The sequence below is a fragment of the Falco rusticolus genome, chromosome 12, assembly GCF_015220075.1.
Source record: "Falco rusticolus isolate bFalRus1 chromosome 12, bFalRus1.pri, whole genome shotgun sequence".
In the NCBI taxonomy this organism is placed as follows: Eukaryota; Metazoa; Chordata; class Aves; order Falconiformes; family Falconidae; genus Falco; species Falco rusticolus.
In genome coordinates this window covers 23,719,582-23,740,234 of record NC_051198.1, presented here as the reverse complement: position 1 = coordinate 23,740,234, position 20,653 = coordinate 23,719,582, and the positions used below count along the sequence as shown (strand labels likewise).

General features: G+C 36.4%; 1 protein-coding gene across 1 annotated transcript in view; it reads left to right on the top strand.

Annotated features, from left to right (window-relative positions):
• USH2A (usherin) overlaps positions 1-20,653 on the top strand; it is a 390,912-nt gene that overhangs the window by 176,013 nt on the left and 194,246 nt on the right. The window lies entirely within an intron of this gene.

Genomic DNA, 20,653 nt, shown 5'->3' with positions numbered 1-20,653 from the left:
TTTGGCAGTTTTTCCTACTGTCTTCCTGAAATATTCTTAATTATAGAGGCGCTGTGGTGCTTTCCTAAATAGCCCATTTTAATTTGTTAAAGCATAAACTAATGATCTGTTTTCTCCTGATAAGTTATGCAATGTGTCAACAATCAAGTTATGTCAATACTCTTAAACTATTACATGGAAGCTAAATGTTATTTAATAGTACAGTGAAGCATGGTAATCTGACTTCCTATGTTAACGTAATTGTTGTAGTTTAACGAAGTATCCAAGTTATTTGTTCAGACATTATTCAAAGAACAACAAAAAATCCACCCCAAAATATTGAGCTAAAAGTATCATAGCACAGCATAAGCACTATTCTGGAGTCATCAGAATTTGTATATGGTAGTAAGTACAAGTAAAGATAAGGCATTTTATACTGGACAACTTGGGGAAAAAGTGTACCAAGACCTTACTTTTTTTCAATGTAAGGCCTTAAAATTCAAAGCCATTTCTGTATCTTGAGTTAGTATAAAACATATTTAAAAATTCATGTAGTTCAAATTTCTTTGCCTTGCACAGGCCATAAGCTACTGGTGTGGTGGGTCAGTTTTGACACTGAAAAATGAATCCAGTTAGAGAACCTCCTGAAGGCTGTTGATGATCGCTATAATAAATAGTGCACACTTTAAGTCAAACTTTTTCATTCTGTATTCAAAGGTAATGGATTTTTCGTAACCATAGTAACCTTAGTGTATTTCTGGATAAATACATGAGGTATATATACATTCTGGTTTTATTTTTGAATATAAACTACCACATTATGTATTACTAATAATATGAAAAATAGGATATAGGTTAGCATAATGACAGCTCAAACTAGTGTGCATTTTTCTTCTGCAAAAAAATAAATATTTATCAAAAGTATAGGTTCAATTAATTTCTCCCCCATCCCCCTATTTTTCTGGTATTCTTGTAGTGCCATTTATCTTTTTTGCAAGATCTCCATTAATCTCTTATTGCCATACCATAACACTATTCTTAAGAATTTTGAAGTGCAAAAATCATCACTGAAAGCTCATCACAGGTAGTTTTACCAATGTGTTCATCTGCAACCTGGTTATGAATTGACAAGCAATGTAAAACATTTGAGGAAATGTTCGGCATAATATATTTTGTTTGGTTGATTTTAGATTCTTGTCTGATTGTGTTCTGACTCGTAGCCAAAATGAATGCTTATTGATAGAAATTGTGGTCAAGTAACTTTTGTAATTGTTCTTTGAAAATATAGAAAAAGATAAACTAAAAGGTCAGGAATTGATTTGTCGTGTTCTATCTCTAAATCTTGAACGGTATATCATAATACATTCAGCTAAACCAGTCTAAGGAAAAGTCACCTGGTTTATAAGCTCCCTAGAGGAGCTCTTGTTGCTTTTATTTAGAAATTATTTATTTATAGTTTTCCTGGAAATTGTTATATTTTCGGTCCTATTGAGCATTTTGTAACTTTGATTTCAATTTTTAGGCAGACATCAGAACAGGGAAGGCTAGTGAATCAGATTGTGTTGCCCTACGTAGTACAGCACAAGAGCTGCTCTTGCCTGCCATTCTGAACATGGCGTGAAGATCAGTTTGTTTACTTTGGATCCATTTTACTTAGCTGCCAGTTTCTCACTGTGCCTTAGGGGGAAGAGGCGATGTGAGCCAGCAGGCTGGGATTTGGGTCACTAGGAATCCCAGTTATTCTGTATAAGGTTTATTCAAGAACTGGCTCAGATCTGCATATATCTTTAATTTGATCTGGTTTGGCTTCCTTCAGAGCTCAAAATTTTCTTCGTTGCAAGCTAGAGGTAAGAAAAGGTATAAAATAATCCCAGGTCCACCCCACCCCCACCAAGGGTTGTGGTTTTACAGTGAAAGGTTGCAGCTTTTGACTTTCTAGTGTTATACAGGTGTCTCTCCTATCTTTTTGGTGTTTCCCATACTGTTATCCTATTCCTTTCAGCGTTTATGTTAGTGATGTTGGTGACCTATTGCCTCAACATAATATGTTATTATTGACCCTAAACAAAAAGACAAAGTTCGTTGTCTCTAACATCTTTCCTATTTATTCACTAAAATTATTTTCCTAATTTAGTAACTATACGACTGAGTTCCTACCTGACCAGTAGTCTGTACCAGAAAGTCATAGATTCTCTGTGGTTTTTGAAGTGCTGTATCTAATGAAATAGCTTTTAAAAAAGATCTTTCTGTTTAGGGAAGGCATCAGTTCTGTCTAAAAGTTAGCACTTCACTGACTTTCACTTCAGACCATGGAAAATGGAATCAGTTTAGGCCTATACTAATTAATCCATAACTTGGAGGGATATGTTTTCTCAACACCATAATTGCAAATATATTGTTAACTTAGTTTCTGATCTTGACAGTTGTTGAGGGCTTGAAATACTCATTGATTTTTCATGGAAATTCAAGTGTTTGTTTCCTCTAGGGGTTGAGCTGTAATTAAAAAGGATACCCTTTAAAAGCACATATGGCAAATGTACACTTTACCATGCTGAAAAGGGGGACCCATTAGGCATCCATCATCCATTAGCGCCTTTAAATATTTTCCCCATATTGACAAATTCGGTTTCTGTGTTGTTAGTAATAAAGCAATGCAATGAAGCCAGTCCCTGTATCACAACACCTTTGTTAACTGTCTGTCTGATTTTTCTGCTTGCCACCTTTATGCATTTGCCTTGTGTGTACTACTACTTCATGCAATCTGGGTGCTATTTCACATCCTGAATTCCAGTGGAAGCCCAAGGTCTCTAGTGGTTAGGGACAGGCCAAGAGGAAATATTCAGTCCAGGGTCCCAGGTGGAATTTAGGCTGTGTGTATCCATGCCCCTGTATTCATGCTTTTAGTTCCTCTACATGAGAGTGCAGAAGCTTCTGTAACCAAGACCAACTGCTGCAGCTCAGGAAAACAATTGCAATAGGGTTCTGCTGTCCTAATCTTCATACCTTACTGTTCTGTAGAGATGACTAGCAGCTGTGAAACATGAAGAAGCTTGTACACTTATCTTCAAAATGTTTAACATATACGTGCTGCTCTTACAAAGGCTTTTGATTTTAGGAAAATCTGAGTTGACTTTTCCTGTGGAGAAGAAAATATGCTTCTTGCCCATTCAAACACTCACAGGCAAAATTGAAGCTGCTACTTTGAAACATGGAGATTTCTTAATGTAATTATTTTTCTGTATTTTTAAATTCAGGCAAATTCATTCTTGTCTTCTCTTTTGTTAAATTAATCTCAAAAATTTCCCACCTGCCTTAGATGGAGAAAACAAGGTGGATTTTATACTGAAAAGTATTAGACTGCAGTGGCCTGAGCTGGTGGTGCCAATACCACCAGCAGAAAGGTGGTCTAATAAATGCAGAAGGGCATAGTGTAAGCAGAGACAGTAAAGATCTGATGTGACCCAAGTGCCAAGTCTTGTTTTGGTGGAAACCTTATTGCTGTGAAGAAACTTTAGAAAAAAGATTAGAGCAAAATATTCCTGTATTCTTAAATGCTGAATTTGATGGATTAAGAAAAGGTGTTAGTTACCTAACATGTTTACAAAGGGAAATGACTTTGTAGATATCTTTAGAAAACAAAAGTATAAATCTGTCTTTGCACTGAGCTTGGCATTGAGGATGTATGTCTGCATTTTCTGCAGCACTAGATACTTGACAATGTTAACAAATTGCGTTCACATAATTTTCCTAGCAGAATTTAATGGTTCTCATCATGAATCTTTAAAAGGAAGATATTCTTATTAACACTCAGCAGTATGAAACTTATTTTTCTCTGCCAGCCTAAAAGAAGGTTTTTTTCCCCAGTTTTTCAGTAAAGAGATCCTGTCAACTATTTTACAAGGGCAGATCCTCAACTGAGTTAAACGAGTATAGAGTTATCCTAAATTACATGGCCGAGAGTTAAAAAAACCTGTGACAGACTGCTTTGTACCAGGTTTCTGGACAAAATATTAGGGAGAGCCTTGGAAAAGGTGAGAAAGAGCTGTCTTCACAATTTTGTCTAAGAGCTTGAACTAAGCTTTTGTTTATTCAAATTGTTATTTGACCTGTGTTGAAAGGCTGATCCTACAAAACCAGCACAGAATAGGAGCCTTGTTTTTCTGTGAGGAAGAGGCAGATGTTTGACATCTGTGAAAATAGGGTTTAGCATATCTGAACTCAAAAAATGGGAGAACCACAAATTAGTACCTGTAGGCTTTTTATGTTGCTCTAAAGCAGTAGTAATTACCATACAGAGTGCACAGTCATGCACTATTATTACATTTTACTGAAAAAATGGCAGTTTTTTATCTTTTTTTATCCTATGGCTACTACTGCTTGTTTTAAATGATAGATCATGATAATAAAAGCAAAATCCATCATAATATCAATATTGTACTAATTGCTAAGTGAAACAATTTGAACAGGAGAATCCACAGAACTCTACGTAAAGGAAAATTGCAGTAAGATGTATCACTGGAAGAAGCTAAATCACTAAGAAAATACTTATGTTAGATGTAAGACACAGTTCTTGTGGTTATTTTTCATACAATTTTTAGCTATAGCCATGTTTAACACCACCAATTTCCAACCCTAAGGATTTGCATTCCTTTGTTTTAAGTCCTGCTCAAAGATGACAGGCAGCTTTTGCCTTAGAGGACAAACAACAGAAAAATTCTGTAGTGCTCTGGTATGAGTTTATTCCCATCTTCCAGGTTGCAGTGAAATACAATTAAATACCAAATGAACCCAACCTGTTCTTTCACTAGAGTGTTTTGAAAAGAGCAGTTAGCTATCCGATAAAATGTTAGTGCTAGATTTACGTATATTCTAAGTCTGTATGTCACAATTTCTCTTTTTTTTTTTTTTTTTTTTTTTTTGGTGAAGCAGAGACTTATTTAACACCATTGTGAGCAATGAAAAGTTACACTTCACCTCTTCACAGTTAGAATTGGTTACCTGAAATGTCTTGCGTGTGACCCAATGAGATATGCCCGGTGTTTCTTTCTTATTTTAGGGTCTTGCAATACCATGCTACAGTTCCAGACTCACCCCTTATGATTGGTTTAGTAGCATATCCAGCTGATACGGCATACAGGAAAAAACAGTTTTCCAGTATGGCATATAAAGAACTCGTGCTGTTTCAGACGTTATTCTGGCCTGAGTATGCATTTAAGTGAACATATATTGGTGCACCTAGCACTAGAGGGCAGGGTACACCAGTCTTACAGGAGAAGCTGCCTTCCTCTAAAAGTTGTAGGCATAGAAGAAAGCACATTTGATACACCTGAATTGGCAACACTGACATTGCCAGTGACCGGTACTATCGTAATTAATTCCACAGACCCAGAATGCAGATTCAGCAGGCACAAAACCAAAGGGCAAATGGGCTGTCTGAGTCTGGCGTTCCTGTATTTCAGCTTCAGACAGAAAGATCTCGTACACTCATTGGGCTTAATAATACAGATCTGGGGAATTTAGAAGGGGGTGGAGGGGGTGGGGTAAGGGTAAAAGCATTATGTTTATTTGTAGCAGCTCTGTTGTATCATTTTCTATTGCAGTGCATTAGTGCAGTGTTAAATAAAATCTGCTTATTTAAAATCCTTTTAAATAGTGTTTAAATATTTCCTGCTGATACAATCTGCTAAAGTAGTTATCCTTGCTGCAGATTTCGGTTAACCTTGTCGCAGATATTAAGCCTGAAGCTACACAGACTTTTAGGGACCTTGATTATAGAGCAAAACCTAATGGTGTCATTATAAAACCACAGCTGGACAAGCTTCTGGAGTCCTTGTCCTTTGATCAGATTTGGGTAACACAGCAAGCCAAGAGAGAGCTCACGCTAACCCTGCTGGAATTGCTGAGCTCTCAGGTTGCTTGAATACTGCTTTCTAAAAATTAAAATGCAACACAAATTATAAAATGAGAGTGATTGGTACCTCCCAATCTTCTGCATGTACCAAAGCAAACCAGAGAAAATAGCTTCTCTGGAGCTAATAGCTGCGGAACGAAGGAGAGTCCTTTTTTTCTTCTATCCCTTCTGGCAGCATAGGAAATATTTTGGCTCTGGGCTCTTTTTTTTTTTTTTTTTTTTTTTTTAAACAAAGAGAAGAAAAACACTCATTTCCAGGCTTGTCTAAATTCCATGACAAGAATTAAAACCACCAAAAAATGTAAAAGTCTCAGATTATTTTGCCCTTTGTTCTTACTTCAAAATTAGTTGTCAGAATTAGACGTATATAGGCTTCCAGTCTTTTATTTTCTCCTTCACAGATATCTAGATTGGTCAGCAGACTTAAAGATGCTGAGATATCTTCAAAAGATAGTGTGTGTTGGGGAGGACAAATTAAATGAAGTGTTCACTGAGATCAATTTGTAATATTCAAATACAGCTGCCTTCAATCTTTTTTTTTCTTTTTTTCTCTCGCTATCTTTTTTTTTTTTTTTTTTAAGCAGCAGAGCTTACTGTCCACACACTGTTGTCTTGGTCGTGCTTTGCACCGTTGTTTGGATTTGCAGGTCTTCTCTAGGACATCCCCACAGCAGTTAGATAGCAGCAAATCCTTATTTTGCCACTTTCGGAGATCAGTTTGTTGTAATGTTGCATGCATGGACCTTTCTTGGGCAAACTGGCCCAGTCTTGTGCATCTTGTCTACCTTCCTCTGGGATTTTTGAGGGGCATAATCTGTTTATCTACATTTTGTCTTTCCTCAGTGAACTTCATATAGGGCCCTATCAAGTGGTGTAGTTTCTCTTTGTCAGCAGTTGTCACATTGTGACCACTGTTTGCTGTTAAACTTTGAGAGGTCTCCTTGGTTTTATAAGAACTAGACTATGGTTTCTTGGCGACGTTGTGCTCACAGCCTGAAATTCTTTTTGTGGGATTTTATTTTCAGCCTTATATCTGGTAATTGTTGTTTGCCTGAAGATAGTAAGGTGAAGGTTTTAATTTTGCTGATAAAACAGATGCATGTGCTTATAGTGTAAGACAAGATTTCATTCAGTCACACTTTTAAGTGCTTCAGAAAACACCAGAAACTGTGCAAGGTTTTATATTCAACTTAGAAATCCTATGTTTATAGATAAAGAAAAGCTTCTCCACTATCCTGAGAGATTTTTTTTTTTCTTGCCAGGATCATTTTGAAATGCTTGGTAAATGATTTATGCTTAGTTTCAGATAATGCTGGATTCATGTAAATAAAAATATGACACTTCTTGCACAGATGGACTTAGGCCAAACCTATTCCTTCTGTCTGAATCTCTTGATATCCATTCATAAGGATATATCGCACTTAGTTCTAATTTAATAGGCTTGGAAAGAGTGGAGCCGCTTTCATGATGTTGCAAGCTGAACAATGAAGTCTTCTCTCTGAGGTTTTCCTTATGCCCTGGAAAACAGGATCGTGTTTCTCCATACTCATTTAGGACCATTTGGTCTCCTGAACTGCCAAACACTTGATGTATATTTAATTTAAGATAGGTATTTTCTTCCATGCTGCTATTACAAATTGCATTGGTTTATCAGCTGTGATAATTATTTTGACTGAGCAGTACATGTGGTCCTGTTTGGCTTGCACTCGACACAGACCTTCCTCTCCATACCTGATATGCCCCAACCTTCCTTTAACACTAGTAGAATATTAATAAATGATGACAGTGTACAGGCAGGTAACACCACAGTAATACTTCTGGAGGGTTCCCAACCAGAGGGAACCTTTTCCTTGGCTTTAGTAAATGCATGGCCATGAGGATGTTGTCATTAGCCATTACTTAGAGTATTTTCAGAATTTTATTTGTTGAAAAACTAGAAAGTTATAATGAGGAAAAATTAGGAAAAGGGGCACCTCTGATGTTTGCATATGTTTCAGACTTGTTATTTCCATAAATCTGAGCAACTCCCTTTCAACCTGCGTTTCTAAAATGCTTCACCAATTAATGTCTGTTACGATAAGTCCAGACCTTCCTGAGTATTTTTCATCTTTCACAAGCCTTGTCTTGTGAACGATACAAGCCTGAGTGTTACAAGGTCCTAAAATAGTTGGATATAAGTTTAATTTTAAATATTTTTTGTTTTTGTGATTGGAGGAGGATTCCTGTATCTTCAATATCTGTTTCCCTATCCTCTTAAGTTATTTGAAAACATATGCAAGGTGTAAATCATGTTCACAAAAAGCATGAAAGACATTTTAGGATACTTCCATTCCTGTTGAATCGCTGCCAGATATCTAACCTAGGTTCCTACAGTGATTGCCTAAACCGTTTATACAAAGCTTAATAGCCTTTTAGTCGGTACTGAACTTCATCATGCTTCCCAGTAGTCTTCCATGAAATATTTTATTTTTATAACAATCAATTTCTGATTGAAGTATTTAACGTAAATTTTAGTTGGACTTTGAAAGCTGCTGGTGACCCCCATCATCCACCCCCCCACTCCCACCCCCGGTTTTTATTCTATACAGTGACACATTAAAGTGATGTGTTACCAGGAAATTAACTAGTGCATGGGAAGAAATATTTATGTGAACATTAAACTAAACATATAAGAACAACATCAGAATAGTATGCTTTAAGTAAGACTTAGACTCATGGTCTTAAAACAGATGGGAAGATGGATGATTAACATAGTTATTGTTTCTGTGATGACTGTTTTGGATATACCATGTTCCTTTATAATAGAGGCACATTTACAGTATGCATAGCTTGATTTCTTTTTCTGCATGTCTGGATATGTTTATGGCTACATGTAAATAAGCATCTGGATTTCTAATTTAAGAATGATGCCATTCAGTCTTTTTGGTGAGGAGTGGTGCTGCACCATTTATGTCTGCACATGTAAGAAGATAAGTGATCAGGTAGGAAAGAGTGATTTTTTTACACTGGTGGTAATATACTGCCCATTTGCTGTATCTAGAAATATATCATTAGCAATTTCTGATTCTAATTTGTGATTTAATCAAGTCAATCAGTAAGTTTCTGTGTTCTTTCTCTGAGCATATGTGGTTTCTATCAACAGACATGCATAAATATGTAAAATTTTATACAAATATACTGGAAGAGACTTCTGATATTTATCTTTTAAATTTTTTCTAGTTGGTATAAATTAGAGTTGGAATCAGTGCTGAATAGGGTAGAGGCAGCTAAAAGAGTTCTGCCCACAGTTGAAAGCTTTCTTGTTAGCACAGTGGGTGCTTTGCATTCTCCCTGGCAGTCAGTGGAAAAGGCTATTTGAAGGCAATTAGAGAATCATAGAATCCAACCCTGCTGCCACGGGCAGGGACACCTTCCACTAGACCAGCTTGCTCAGAGCCCCATCCAGCCTGGTCTTGAATGCTCCCAGGGATGGGCCATCCACAGCTTCTCTGGGCAATGTGCTCCAGCGCCTTGCCACCCTCACAGTGAAGAGTTTCTTCCCAATACCTAATCGAAATCTACCCTCTTTTAGTTTAAAATCATTCCCCCTTGTCCAGTCACTACAGACCCTACTGTAAATAAAAGTCTGTACCCATCTTTCTTATAACGTACCTGTAAGTATTGAAAGGCTGCTATAAAGGCTCCCTGAAGCCGCCTTTTTTCCAGGCTGAACAACCCCAGCCCTCCCAGCCTGTCTTCATAGGAGAGGTGCTCCAGCCTCCAGGCCTCTGAGCATCTTTGTGGCCTCCTCTGGACCTGTTCCAACAGATCTATGTCCTCCTTATGTTGGAGGCGCTAGAGCTGAACTGTACTCCCTAAGTCAGAATCTGTCTTATTAAAAGCTTCTGGGATCCTCATTGCTTACCTTTCCAGGATCACTGTTCATACAAAGGATGCATAAGTGGTGAAAATTTCCACCGTCTATTCTAGGGGAAATGTAGAAAATGAAGGCAATTATCAGTAGTGGAAATTAACCCATGTTGGTACAGTATGTAAATAGCTTCCTTTTGAAATCTGAATTTCATACTGACTTCAACTTTGGAGCTATTTATGATCACTTAATTTTCTTAGTCATTTCTGATCAAGGAACAATAATTTAATCAAATTGACAAGGTCACATGCTCTCATGAGCTGGCATGCTAGCCATATCGAAATAACTATGGTACTTTTTGATAGTCTTAAAAGGGTAAAAGTGTTATTTTCATTTCAACTAAATGTGTTTGGAATTTTTAGAGATGGCTCTTGAGATTTAATACCATTGTTGCAGTGTCACATCACAATTTTTAAGCTTTTATATTGTACTGGGAATTAAAATACACGCATAATTGAAGTCTTGCTCCTAAGTTTACAGGCAGAGATAAAGTACATAGAAAGCTAGTCAAGGAAAACTCAGTGAGGTATGCTGAAGAAATTAAAAAAATGAAAAATAAATATTACCAGAAAAAGAGAGATACAATTCTTAGCTTAACTATGAAAAGAAGTTGCATGGCAGAGACTGAGGCAGAATAAACAGATTGTAGTTAGAACTAGAACATAATTTAAAATATTTGCAGACAGGACAGGAAAATCCAGGGAACTAAACTAAGTTTAAAACAATCGAGAGGAAGTACATGATGACTTCTTCCACTAAAAAGCCTGTCCATAGTGATGCTTCTTCAGGAGGTACATGAATCAACGCTGTAGTGCTCCAGCCAGAGAACCAAAAAATATTGAAGCAACTAGACTAAAATAATTCCTTTCTCCTACACCTTACCACCAGGTAACAGAGTGCTTCTTAGAGGTGGAACCGCTGCGGGGGAAAGCCACAGGCTCTGCAAGATCTGTGGCCTTTGCGTGCTATCATTTCAGTTGTGGTCATGACAGGTATTCACAGGCTTCAGCAGAGATGCTGAGGGCATGAATGGGCATACAGATTAGTCTGCTCCTCGAGGATTTCTAACTGGAGCAGCAGTACATCAGGTTACCTATGAAGCATAAGGAAGTTTTAGTTGTGAGTTCTGTGTTCTCTTCGTAAGTTAGGTAGAGGACTGCGGTTTACTCTGGCACCTTCTGAAAGCACCGCTGTTTAAAACATGCCTCTTATAGTTGTGTCCCTGAGTGTTGCAAGAAAATTCAGGAAGATGACACCAATAGTGTAAAATAAAGTAGTTACATTCCCAACAATGACTACTGACATATAGTGTCTGTTGCTTTTCTGCAAGAAAGAGAAAGTACCAATTATAAAATCTAAAAAGTCTAGCTGGAAAGAAAAAGAATTGTGGAGCAGCGGGACAGAAAAATATACTATGTTCTACATACACGAGATTGGAGGGGGGAGAGGGTTGAGGTGAAATACGAAAGCCTCTTAAGGGTTTGCCACTTGTGAATTACTCATCTCACTCACACTGGTAGGCGTAAATGCATAATTCCAATCTGTTCTTATTACTTATTTATAACATGCAGTAGAATGTAAATTCTATGCCTCCTTTGTAGAAGCTTAACATGCCAGCTAAGGTATGCAGATATTTCAGGGAGCCTATACAGACAACTTTCTTGGCATAGCGCACTGTTGCCAATTAAAGGGCATAAACTTCCAACAATAAATTAAACTAGCTCTCCCCCTCTTCTTACAGGAGGAATATAGACAGGATGTAAGAAATAAGTGAGAGGATCAACACATAATAAGAAAAGCATTCATCTTGAAATAAACTACTCTGCATTATTATTATTTATGATAGTTACTGTTATTAATAAAGTACATGTGGGATAGAGAAAAAGCCTGCAACAACCACTGAATTTATGAGACTGGGGACAGATGCATGCTCTTTCTTTTATATCGCTGGCACTGATCGATTTGTATTTTTCCCTGATGATGGTTTATGCCATTATAACTGTTTGGTGGCTCCTTACTATTGAGTTATGGTTGCAAAGCACTTCACAAATGAGAGCAAGCCTCCGAACATTATATCCTAATCTGCACATCCTATAGATACGCCATAATACAGAGCAGCTGACTGCACCACCTGTGATCTGTGTACCCACAAACATGATTTATTCTGGTAATCCCAGTTTAATGCATCACATCAGATTTGGCAGTTATGTTATCTGATGACATTACTGACACTACATGACATAACTGAGTAGTGCAACATGTCAAGTTGAAAAAAACTTTGGGCTTTTCAGGGTTTTGGTGTTGTTTGGGTTGGTTGGTTTTGGGTTTTTTTTTGCTTTGTTTTGTTTTGGTTTTTTTGTGTGTGAGTATATGTTTTGAAAATAAATGTAAAGCAAGTAAACTTTTCTTTGGAAAAAGGGGAAAAAGAAATAAAAATAATTTTCCTTAACCACATGTTGACTGTATTAATGACCCAACAGCTGGGGCTGATTGTTCCAGTAAGGGCAGAGGAGAAGAGGTAGAAGTACAGCGTATTTTACTATGCTGCTAATTCCATGGCTAGCTGAAAACTAGCTCAGCTTTTGTAGTCTTGCAACAGATTTAACTTGCTGTAAATTGTCCTGTTTAGGAACAATGCTCAGAAGCTGAGTCCTCCCACTATCCTTGTTCCAGCACTACAGTAATGTTTTAGCAAACCCCTTTATTCTCTGACTATAATTCAGATACACAGAGCTGTTCCAGTTCTGAGAAGGTGATAGTATCTCTTCTACAGAAACTCTTAAATCACATGATGCCTTGCCTGAATAGTGAGAGCTGTTCTCTAATCATCTTGCATGCCTGGTACTATACAAAACGGTGGAACGAGTTACCCATAATGGATGTAAAATGTATATATTACTAAATATAGCTCATAACCTATAAATCACTAATCTGTAACCTCTATTTTATAGCAGTTGAAACAGCCAGTGTCAAAATTTTCTTGCTTAGATTCCAATTTCTGGTCTGAGCGTGCTGTCTCAAGTTTTTGCTTGCGTGATGAATTTTTGTTGACTATTTTGTTGATTAAAACAATTGTTTTGGGGTTAGAATGGTATTTTGCAATTTAGTATGCATAATCAATTTTAAGAAGTAAAGATATTCTAGTAAAATTGTTTACTTTTTGACAAAGAAAATATTTCCTTTGGAAATTAATTTCTTTCCTCTCATCCCTCTTTTTCTTTGCTTAGGAAGGAAAGCTTGACAAATAGAATAAGATACAGTGCTGAAGAGTTCTAAGTAGTCTCAGATATAGAAATCTTGCAGGAGTCTTACAGATTTGCAAATTGCAGTGATGCTTATAAAAATAATTTGAAAAACATGATGTTGGTATTTAATATCTGTCCCCCAAAATCTGATTTATAAATATAAACTTGAATCTTCTTGTTAGTGGTAGATGTTCCATGATTTTGGGTGGGATGAGTTTCTCTGAAAATTCAACTTTTTTGGATGTCCTTTTCCCCCCTGTATTATTGAAAGGGACTTCATGGAAACACAGGGTCCTAATTGCTTTTCTGTGTAGCACTTAATATCTTATATACATGTATGATGTGTCATCTTTGTTTCCTTTTCTCAGGTTGTTTTTTCAGCCTCTCTTCCTAAGAGAGTGTACATAAGCCTGTGCTTTCTCACTGCCATTTTCCAGACAGACACTATTTCTGCACTCTGTAATATATGCTATTCCAGTTGAGACTGCACTATTGATTTATTTAAAATGGATAGTAATAGTTGCTGTATTACTTACCACGTGTTCTTGTATAACTTAATATCTTACTGGCTTCTCTTACCACAGTGGCACATTCATATGTGCTCTTCAGTAGGTTGTAAAAGTGACAGTCAGGCACTTCTCTTGACCTGATACAATTAACTCAGCACCAAATGTAAGGTGGTTCTGAATTCTGTTTCTTCCACTGCAGTAAAATCAGAATTACTTGGGAATGCCGGATGTACTTCTGTTAGTGAGCCGAGGGATTCTTGGTCACACGAATGTCAATCCAGAGTAGTTCCAGTTTTGTAGCAGCAGGTATGTGAGATTCAAATTCACAACAAAGATGCCTAGCACAAATATATTTCCCAGTTGTGAACATAAAGCTGAAGTAATACACAAGAAAAATGTTCAAAACATTTTTTTTCCTTTTTCACTCTTTTGGACGTGAAGTTGATTGAGAGATCATGGTTCTTATTGATGTATACTAACAAATCCCCTCTATTTAAGCTGATAGCAATACAGTGACTGGATTGGAAGCATTCATGAATGGAAATTTTCATTTAAATCTTAAAATGGGGCTACATTATGCCACATGATGTGCAAAGAAATTACAAAGAGAGAAATAAAACTATGATAGTGATATTGGTATGACCATAATTCTCTTCGTCTGGTAAAAATTAACATGCTCTGTCCCCTTTCTGCTTTCTCCCCCTCCGGCTTTCAAACTCACCTTATTTGTCCAGCTGTTGTAACGAGGTAAACTAGGAAGACAATGCATGGTTTTAATTCTACTAAACAAAGATGTAACTTGGAAGCTCATTAGGTTCATTTGATGCTCAGTGTTTGCACTGGCTGGTTATGTGTTGTTTTGACAGCAAGAGAAGCCTTTCAAAAAACCAGGGACATGGCTTTAAAATAAAAGACTGGAATCGTTGTATTCCAACTTTTGCCATGGGAAAGGAATAATATGCAAGTTTAATTAAAAAGATGTGTACTTTGCTCTAGGGAAATTAAAAAAAAAAAAAGGAAAAAGGAAACAATAATCAGGAATGGATGCTAATGTGGGCTTGTGAAATGATCAGGATGAAACATTTGAGGGATGAATTTGTGCTCAGATAAGTACAAGAGTTTGGGCTGATTAATAGCAGAAAGGTTTTCTGGGCAACAGTTAAAGATTGTAAGAGCATAACTGTTACTGAAGAGCACTGTTACTAAATGTGAAAACAAATAGACCTTACAATCTCTGCTATTAAAACACAAATATATTTAAAAGCACTAAAGTACTTTAGAGCTACCACTTTTCCAGAAGTGGAACTGTAGTTCTATATTAATATTCTATATATATGAAGTATATTCATGTAATATCTTTATTAGGTGTTTGAAACAATTGCAAGCTGAAATGATTAAAGATCCTTTGGTTTCACATTTGCGCTGAAGAGTATTTCTTCTAGAATAGAACTTTTACACAGAGTCTAACCCATGACTCTCATGGTTTCGTTGTTCCCATATGATACATGGTTTTGTGCAATGCTCTTGAATTCCTCAGATGGGGCCTGGAAATTGTATATACTTTTCTGAACTCTTCTGAAGTGTATAAATCTTAAATGGAAATGCGGATTTACTCTTTTATGAGTAATTTGGAAAACAAGGGATATTTACTGCTGAGCAAATAGCCTCTAAAACACATCAGCATTTGTTGGCCAGCTAGAAGCAAAGTTGGTTTGTCCACATGCCATTGCGTCAGTCTTTGCTGGCTAGAAAGCAGAACAGCAGCTTACGGTGCTTCCTGAAAATAATTATTTGTGACCATGAGTTTATTTATGTCTCTTTATTTCTTGCCCTTGTTTTTAGTGGCTTCAAAAAATTCTTTCAATTCTCACTCTGGAACATTCTTAATTAATATCCAGCAGAATTTGATGTTAACTTCGAAGACAGCTGTTGGTTTTTTTTCAATTAATGGGCCAGTGCCACATGTGAAAGGCCATTCATTGCTAGTCTATACAGTTAGCTATTGTGTGGAGCATGCTGTTTTCTTGGACCTGACCAAGTTGCCTGAAGCAGGCAAGTGGTGTCATTTGTGACACCCTGTTTTTTCTGAAAGATTTTCAAAGTAGTGATGAGTATGGCATGGGGTTCACAGATCTGTGAAAAAGATGCAGCATTAGTATTATACCTTCCCAGGAGGAAGGTTGTATGTTAGTGATGGTTCTTTGAGAGTCAATATAATTAAGTGACTGGTGCTTTATAAATACAGAAAGCGGGATATACTGTTCTAAAAGTTATGTATGAGTTGTTGCTTGCTTTCAGAAAATGGTGGAAGGGATAGAACTGCTAATGAAGTCTGATGGAGCAAGCTTGATAATACAATCTTGGCACTTTATGTTTTTTTTTTTTGGGGGGGGGGGATAGTGCATAAAGATCAGATGCAGATATTTTTGTATTTAGTGATGCAGATTTATGGTCCCAAAGAGTTTACCTTCTAATTAAATATTAAATTACTGTGAGTTTATTTAACAAACTATGAGAAAGAAGATGAGAGAACAGAATAAGGATGTGAGTAATGAGCTGAAGCAGTCATACAGTCTACCTACGTAAACAAACTAAACAAACTGGTGATTGGAATTCTTTGGAAGTTTTTCATCTTCATACTCTCTCAGCAGGTTTTCTTTGTTGTGCTGCTAACAATCCCTTGCTACAGTGCTGCTGTATTATTTTCCTTTGACTATAGCAATAGCATAGCTATCGTCTCAATTATTTTCTTGAGAGAGACTACGTGGGGCTCCTTACGCAAGTCACGCTTCAACTGAGTGCTCACTAAGACAGGACTTTGCCATTTCTGTCCCTTGCAATAGCTGCCTGAAACCAGGGAGAGTGGAAATAGGGTGGAAGAGCGGAGGGAAGGAGGGTATGTGACTCTCCTGCTGGAAACCTGAATATAGAATGCTGCATGTTACAGAAAAGTTTAAACATTGTAGACATTACTACCATGTTATTTTTGAACTGTGACGTACTCTGACATCTTGATAGTAAAACTCGTGTTTTGAGTCAAGTTCTTAAATCTCTAATTTCAGCGTTGTTGGTGGGGGTTTTTTTGTTTGTTTGTTTTTTTAACTCTACTAACTATGTTTTTCTTTCTAGCTTGGTAACATCTCTCAAATTCCATGCTAAAAGTAGCACTGTAGTGTTGCATATTATCTTTCAATGACTACCCATTAAATTTGATCAAAGCAAAGTGAATGTTCTTATTGACCATGCAAACAGGGTCATTCTTTATTCTTTCTGTCTCATGCATTGATTGTGCTATCAGGACTTATGCTCGTGGTTATTAGAAACTGGATATATACCAACCACTGTAGTTAGATTTACCATGATATTTAAGATAGTTGCCTTGGTTAGTGTGGGAAGTTTCACATATACCACATTTATAATAAACATATTGGTATGCAAATGTCGATTTTAATAATAGTCACTATTGTTAGCAATTCTCTTGCAGACATATGAGTTTAAAAAGAATTTAGTTTGTTTGTATTGCCTCTGAGATCAAAGAGATGAAAAGGCAGATTCATCCCTTCACTCCTGGCCCTCCCCCTCCCCCCCTTTTTTTTTGGGGGGGGGGGGGGGCAAGTAATGACTTTAAAAAAGATATGTGGGGGTTTATTTTAGTTTTCTTCTTCTTTTTCTTTTTTTTTATGCGAAAAATGCATAATTATTTTTCCTGGCTATTTGCTACCTTAATAGGATGATTTAAGGGAATCCTGTACCCCCAAGATAATATCTTTTTTCTTTGCCTTTTGGTGCTTTTTGCCCTTCTGAGTCCAGAAATGAGTACAAGGCCAAATCCTGAATTTAGGTTTTACTCAGTAAACCTCTATAATTTTTAAGTTTAGCTTTGTTTTGGTAAGAAGTGATTTAAGGGAGTAGTTACTGGAAAATTGTAATAACAAGCATTGTTTACTATTTTAAAGTAATGCATGTGATTGGAATTGTGGAACACACAGGAGTATAACCTGATCAAGTATATGTGTAAGAAAAATATTTCAGTTTTTGCTGTGTTAAAAAGAAAATAATTGCTTATTGGGTTCATTTTGTAAATTGAGATCAATGAAATTCTTCCAGCAACGGCATGAAATCAATTGTAAAATAACATATAATTCATGCCTTGTATTGTAAATTATAGTTTGTTTGACATTAATCACTGAGTTTTCCATGCACTGGGGTGCATTTTCTTGTAACACATTTCTGGATAATGCTTGTGGATCCATTTCTAATGTATTTGAGAGTGATCTGTTTTTCATGTCCACAATTGCCTACATTTGATCTTATGCAAATCATGCAATCAAGCAAATGGAAAACAAGGCATTGTTGCTAGAGGACCTTGACAAACAGTGGCTTTGTGGTTTTAAGAACCTCCTCCCTCCTCATTCAGAATCATGTTTGTCTCTGTAGTTGCTTGAATCCATTGATCCATTAGGAAACACTTTGAACTTTAAATAGGAAAATATTTGCCAAATCAGATTGTGGCAAATAACTGCATCAATTATGATGTAATAGGATTTTTATTGTTCTGTTTGTTAGTTTCTGGCTCTAACCTTTTAGAAATACTACCTACTTTATATTTATGGGCTCATCCAAACCTTAATGAAATCTATGGAGAGATTTGCATTGACTGCAAAGCTCATGCATTGAGTGCCATTCCTAAGTCTCTAATTTCTGAGTTTTCTTCTCCTGCTCCCACTAACGTAATTTTTCTTTTTAGCCTTTATCCCACCTAAACCTTTCAAATTCCATAGAAACTTTCTATTTGGCATTTATTAGTCAAAATACATTGGCATTACTGAATCAAGAGGAGGAATAAGATTTCCTTTGATCCTGGTGACACATTGCTTTTTTTCTTTATTTTATCTTTCTACTCCTTTTTTTGACCTCTTGCCTTCTTCCCTCCCCTCTCAATATGATTATCAGTTGATTCTAAAGGATCTTGTTGTTCGTATGTTCTCTGTTTCTATTCCTTGTTATTCCTATTCTTTTAAACTTTGCTTGTCTCCCTGTCTTGTCTTTTTTGCTTTTTCCATTCCAGGCACACATAGTAACTTACAGTCACTTGTGGTTTTTTTTTTTTTTTTTTTCAGGGAGGGAAATAAAACATTTTTTCCACCTTCATTTTTATTAATCCTTGACAAAGTTCCTTCCTCTTCAAATTTAACTGTATATTTCCAGAAACTCTTATGCATGCAAATAGTCTCAACAGCTACAGTGTGCATCAAATCATGGTTTCAGTACAAGCTACCTTTTTAGAAAAAGCAGTTCCTTGATGAGGAAATTTCCTTAAAGGAGAGAAAAATACTCCTCCCCAACCTGATCCCATATCTGTATACAAGGAAAACAGTGATTCATGTTAAACAAATGGAAAAGGAGAAATCCACTTTTTCTTTTTTTCTTCTCCCTTCCCTTGTGTTATATTCACTCTGCTAAGTGAAGTGCCACAATGCGGTTTCAACTTAGAAGAATATGTATTCACTGTTTACAGGGACATGAATTAAATAGGTGCCATGGATTGCTGTCATCTGTTCATTTTAGGATTGCTAAAAGAAAAAACCTTCTGGTCACTTGTTTGCCCACCAGAACACAGAGTATCTGATACTTGTCTCACAGACCTCCATCTCCATCTGTACTTTTTGTGGCTTCTCTAATGGCAGCTGCAAGGAACAAGGGATCCAGGAAGGTGTACACTAATGAGGGCAATGCAGTTGGTGCAGTATGTGGAGTTTACTTTCTCTGGTTGCTGAGCCAGCTTGAGCACCTGCTCTGGAGTGTGCGTTCCCCCTCTCACCCACATAAGCACTGCTTAACCCTGGTAGAATCAGCCCCATTATGTTGATTAAACATGTCACTGTGTTACAGGCATTCACTTGATTTTTTTTTTTTTTTTTTTTTTGGTTATGGCATTTTCTTTTAACTCACAGTTTGCCGTGTTCTCCATAGAACAATACCACTGAGTGATAGTGTGTTTTCAATAAAAATGCACGAGATTGTTCTCCCCTCATACAGAGTAAAGTAAATCAAAAGGAATTCTCTTCCAGCAGGGACTGGAGGCATTATATGAGGGGAAAACCAATGAGAAAGAAGTTGGGTCTACAACATTTCTGCTTTAATGATGCCTTTGTCAGTTGCAATTTTGAATTGGTGCTTACATATGGATTTGTACAAAATGATAGTTTGATACTATTTGGCTCTGAAAACACTAGTATTTGTTACCTCTTGCAAAAATGCAGAACTTTTCTGGCATACTAAAAATGTGTATCTATAACATATGCATTTTACTTGTATACCTTATATTGTTGCCAAAACCTCAATTGTAAATTCCTTCTTAAAGGATTTGCTCATTAAAATCTGTGATTTGTACTTTAATAAAAAAATGGAAAAGATTAGAAAATTATATCTGCATTACTGTCCTGTAATGTTTCTGATAAACATTCCTTTATTAGTATAGGGAAGAATATATGATGCTAAAGATCTTTTAGAGTACTTATTCAGCAAAGTTGCTACATTTTATTCCCCTTTTTTTGTGGTAATTGAAACTCAAGATAGCTTCATCGTAAAAAGACCTGTTTAACAGTCATTTTGTTATAGCATTAGACAGGTTTTCTTTATAGAAATGTATTTTACAAATGTTTGGTATTCATGCAGCTGAAGAGAAACAGGCAAAGAGAGAACAGACCATTATTAGTGGTGGCAACAATGAGTTTCCTTTGTGTTCATGCTTATAGTGAAGTCTGCATGGAGTGAGTCATTGTATGTATTGATGCTTGACATTCATGTATCATACAGCACATTTTAAAAAAAACCCGCAACACCAAAACCAACAAACTGGCTGTGTTAATGAACCTGTACTTGTTTTTCAATTAATTTGATTTGATTTAATCATCTTAAAGTTGTTCATTTACTGCTGTAGAAAATTGATGTAGTATGTAGCACCTAAAAGGCTAACATTTTTGTTTTGGTAGTGTATGTTCTAGTGTAACTGTACTATATAATGCGGTCATCTCAACCAAAGTACATCTACACCTATTAGTAGTCAAAATCTGCAGTTATTAAAAAAACAGTACCT